We start from the raw sequence: 5,595 nt of genomic DNA on the forward strand, positions 1-5,595 counted from the left end.
CTTCTGCAAAATGAGAAAGAGAAAAGTTTCCCTATGTTATCACAATGGGAGTTAAATTTCTATGAATCATTCAAATGATAGTTCAGAAGTATAATTGTAATCTGAACGGGTCACCTGTCGTGTTGTGTGAAGGTTACGAAACAGCTACAGGAAATACCACCCGATTTGATGCTATGTTGGTAAAATACTCCATGTAATATTCATATTATTATCCAATATATTTTTATTTCCTCTTTTCCCCTCAAATTTGTTTCTTCATCACTTTGATATTTGTAAAATTGTCAATCTTATTATTGTCATATTTTTATTCCTTCGGTCATTCTTTTTGTGGGGAATTAGGGTTTCAATAAAAATTACTCTTGAGTTCTGTTTTTAGATGTTTTCTAATGTTACCTCAAAACGGTATGTTTAGTGAAATTTTTCTTAATATTTTTCTTCAAAGTTTTGCCTGATATTTGTTAGCATCCTGTTAAATGAGTAAATATTGACTCTTTTATTTCATTTTATTTAATCTTCTATGAATTATCTGTGATTTGTTATACCTCAACTCTGTTTGTTGTGCTCATAATGCCTTTATTTATCTTTTTATCCTGTTTTATGCTGCAAGGGGTTTTAAGGACAGTCAAATTAACAATTTTCTGAAGTAATTGAAGTTATGTTAATAAATTGATTCAATATACTTTTGAACAAACCAGAAAATTTGATTAATTCTTTAAACTCATTACAATTAATATTTTCAATTTAATAATAATTACAGATTTTGGTAAGCCACAAAATCATTTGAAGCAAAATTGTTTTAAAAAAAAGAACGAAATGAATTAATGCATTTTTTTTGCATTTTACATGACATATTTTTATTTACTGTTTCACCCACTTTTGACAAAACAAACCATGCTGATTGTATATGTCCACCCGTACATCTTTTTAATGTTTATTTTGTGCTAGGCGAGACACTGTAGATTTCAAAGACATCGAACATGAAGTAACAAGAAAGCTTGTTAAAAAGCACAACTGGGTTTATTATTTGGGGGGGGGGGCTGGAGGGGGAGGGTCACTGTTGTGTTTACAGTACTGGGGCCCGTTGCAGAAAGACTTGCAATCAATCGCAACTCTAAAAATCATGCGCAACTTGATATTCAACCAATCAACAGCGCGCATTTGGGACTTGCGATTGATTTTTTGACTTGCGTTTAAACGCAACTCTTTCTGCAACAAGCCCCTGATAATGTAACCCGTAATTGATAATTCCAATTATGTTTCTGTTACAGTCAGTAGTTGTGTAAAAATAGGTAGCTGTCTACTTGGGTGAATTTATTTATTTATTATTTGTTTGAGAATCTTGAATTTTGATTTGAGTTTGCGATATATAAAAAAAATTATGGTCTTGGAAAAAAAAAAGAAGGGAAAAGATGTGGCTCAGTTACACAAGCAGAGAGGAGATATGTCGATTATAAAGATACTTACAAAATGTACTTTGTAAATTTGTAAATCATGTTTATGCACTGTAATAGGGATTCAAATTTTTTCTTTAATTTCAGAGGAATGTAAGAGAGCATTCATGATCAGTTTATTACTGGAATTCAGGAATGTCAAGGATGATGTAAAAATTTGAACAGAAATTTAGTAATTTCACTTGAGTGTTTGTTGTGTCTTTTCATTGTATTTCTTATAGCATATTTTACACTTTCTACTTTCATCTTCTGTAATCTTTAACTTATCTTATATATTTTTCTCTTTACTTTTACCATTTTTTATGCATTTTTTCTTTCTTCCTACCTGGGGAGCATTTCATGAAAGGACTTGTCAGATGTTTTATCCGACAAGTCTCATTTTATCCGACAGTTACCATAGTAGCCACTTCTCAGCCAATCAAAATCAAGGAAGGTTGTCAGATCTGAGAACTTGTCGGACAAAAATCTCAATGAAACGCTTCCCAGGTTTTCTTTTGTCTATACTGGCTGAGTTTATGAAGATGAAAACATGTCTCGCTCAATGAGCCAAAGTCCAGCCGTTGCACAGAAATGATGCAAAATTTTTAATTGCCATCAATTTATTATTCTTTGTCCGATTTTGATGGTTTGTCTGATTTTTCTTTATCACTTCAAATGATATTATTTTCAGCCTTTAAAAGGCAAAGTTGTCTCTTTTTCTCAGAATATATTTCAGAAGTGGGTTTTAATCAGTCCTTGTTACATACTTCATAGTGCTCACTTGATAGAATTAGCTGTTGTGTTCATACAATACACCTTTTAGTTGCAAAATATGTTCCTATTCATTTCTAATAGTACGGATGGATTTAGATTCTCAAAATTATTAAGAGGGCTGAACATTAGAAATCTTCCCCTGAAATTCATTTCATCTGTATCCTTGCAAACCTGAGTGTTGGGATATATATATATGTGACAAGGTCTAGCAATGAATGATAAACAATTCAAATACTTGCACATTCACCGAGAAAATATGACCCAAAAATGTCCAAAAATGAATCTCTAACCTTAAAAGAGTGACAATTTTGCCTTCGATATGTTCGGACTAGTTCAATAGATCAATTTTATTTTCTAACTTAGCTTAGTCAATCTTGGTGTATAAAAGTTTTTTATTTAGAGGGTATTTCCTCCCCATTTCTTCCTCTCACTTCAAAGTGCCCCTTATCTATCGATCTTTTTTTTCTCTCACTCTTCAAATGGACACTTACCCTCAACTTCTTTCGAAATCTAACTTTACTAAGTGCCACTACCACTCTCTCCTTATGTTTTTTCCCCAACTCTTGCTCTTTATTAATTTCAATTTATCAATCCTCTCCTCTTTCTTGGTGTAGTGCCCGTCATCTACTCTTCCTCATTCTCTCTTGCACTTTAAAAAGTATGTTTCATATCAGGGGCGGATCCACGATTTTCCAAAGGGGGGGGCACATTTTTCCGAGGAAAAGTTTGACAACCCAAAATTGGAATATTTCTTTCTAAAAAAAAATGACAAGCAAAATATAAGAGCTTCACTTTCAAAAGGGGGGCACATTTCTGTTATAACGGCATTTTTACGCTACAAATTTTAATTGCTTCTCAGGGGGGGGGGGGCAAGGGCCAGCTGTGCCACCCTTGGATCCGCCAGTGTTTCATATATCCCTTCTTATCTAACTTATCTTGCTTTTTTGAAGTTCCATCTCTCCCTTTTTTCTCTCTCCCTTCACTTTCACATTCTCTCTCCATAAGTGCCCCTATTTAATTTTCTTTCTCTTGAAAAGTGCTCCATATGTGTCTCTCCTTTTGTGTTCCCCTTTCTCTTCATTAGTGCCCATTATCCATTATTTCAATTCATATGACACCTAGATAGATCCTTGTGATTTGATTGGTCGATATCGTTCATTCAGCCCATTTTGCAATGACGTCATCAACCGTGCAATTTTGGATCCATACAATTTGTCCATTGCACTCGAACACCGAAACTGGAGCTCATGCACCAGCAGTGCGTATGTTGTAATGACGTAACAATCGACAGACCGAACTATCACTGCATGAGCATGTTTTGCATCGAAATTCATGAATTTCATCTGAAAAAATGAATCATATTTTAGGTGTCATATAAACCAAATGTTTTTTTCATTTGGGCAATAGAACACTTCATTTGGTGAAATATGAAATAATAATCCATGTGCCTCGTTGAATGGACCATTTCATCTCATTATTTGTATACCATGGATAACTGAGTATTTGTATTTTTCTCCCGTTTTCAACATCACTCAGACAACTAAGACAAGTGCCCTGTATCACAAAGATTAGCGATTAATCGTTTATTTGAAAGATCAATTCTGATTGGTCCCTGGTCAGTCTACTGAGCAAACTGCACATGCAACGATGAACTTGATAGGCGGTTTCATTTAGCGATATTGCTAACCTTTGTGCTATGGGCCCAGTGTCTTTTTCTTCTTTAAGGTACGTAAGTTTTCCTCATCAATCTCCTCATTGCTTCCAGGCTCTCTACATAAATGCTCATTATTATCAATAGCAACAATCATATTATTATTCCTCTAAACATCAAGTCCGTATTTTTTCTTGAATAACTTTGCTCTCACAAAAAGCACCAAGCAATTTCAAGTGCAACTAAGAACATCATTACCATTTTTATGATATTGGTTATTATGATCCTCATTCATTACTTGCTCTTCATATGCTCCCCGTATAGACTTCACAACTCACATCAATTTCTCTTTCTCACTCTCAAAAAGTGCCGTTTATCTTTATCCCCTTCCACTTTTCCTTTACATCTTAAACAACGTACCTCTTCTTACTCGTCCAATCGGAACAACAACAAAAAAGGAACCATGACACCAATCGTCATTTTCTGAAAATCTCTTCTTTTCATAATTTTCTCTTTTTTTAATCCTTCATAAAAATGATTCATTATCATCATACCCAAGTCTACAATATGCACAACAATATAGGGAATTTTACATAAAAACACCTACTACTTTCTCTATCTCTCTCGAAAGTCTCCTTCGAGAGCGAAAAAGTGAACAGAGTTTGTACTCCATTAAATAAATACATTTGTTTTATGGACTCGACCACAGACACGATGGGGAGAGGCAACAGATATAATAATTCTATTATAAAAATAGCAATAATACTCGTCAATAATTAACATTCAGTCCTAACATTGTCATAGAAAGCAAGTTCACTGAGGACAAAAAATTGGCATATCTGTATGCAGTTTAATACTTATCTCCCTTTTCCAGCCTGTAATTAAAACACATACATGTAGAAGTTGAAATGAAAGAAAAACAGATTAAATCCATCCATACACTGATACATTTGTGTGCCCAAAACGAACCTTTCAATAAAAAATTAAGCATACTGTGTATAAACATAAAATGTATCCATCCATACATACATGTAGATATGAATAGATTGATTTTCGTGTTGACTTCAGACCACTCTCACAGAAAAATCACAAAAGCAGAGGACAGTGAAGAAGAAATTATTATTATGGAATTAATTTGGCTATGCAATAAAAACTACACATACTAGGTAGGCTACTGATAAGGTGTTTTTTTATACATTCAATATGAATGTAGGATTGCAAATATCCACTCTGACAACTGACCAGGGCCTATCACCATGATCTGTCATCGATTGCAAATTTCAAATAACAATTGTGATTGGTCAATAATGGGTATAACGATGTGTAACCGTGATCTTGATTAGCCATCGTTGTTTTGCAATTGATTGGAAGCTGTTTGTAGAAACGTCTTTGTTTACTCTTGATGGAAATTCTACCATGCACCGCTGTACTTGTGAACAGCACCATGCGTATTAACTATTATATACAGTTGAGGCCAAAAGTTGACAAACACCAATGGAATAGACCAGTTCGTAGTTACTTCATGGACTCTTTGGTCACATGACCTGTTATTTCTTTCATTATGATAGGCAGATTTCAAAGCAAGATATTACGGAAGCTTGCCTTACATAGCAGGATGAAGAAATTGAATAGACCAGGTGACTAGAATAGCACACCAGTGAACACTTTATGAAGGCATTTGTTGCATTCCTACTTTGAATGCATATCATAGCATGTTGCACAATATTTTTGGCAAACTGT

Source organism: Lytechinus variegatus, chromosome 18 (assembly GCF_018143015.1).
Source record: "Lytechinus variegatus isolate NC3 chromosome 18, Lvar_3.0, whole genome shotgun sequence".
NCBI lineage: Eukaryota > Metazoa > Echinodermata > Echinoidea > Temnopleuroida > Toxopneustidae > Lytechinus > Lytechinus variegatus.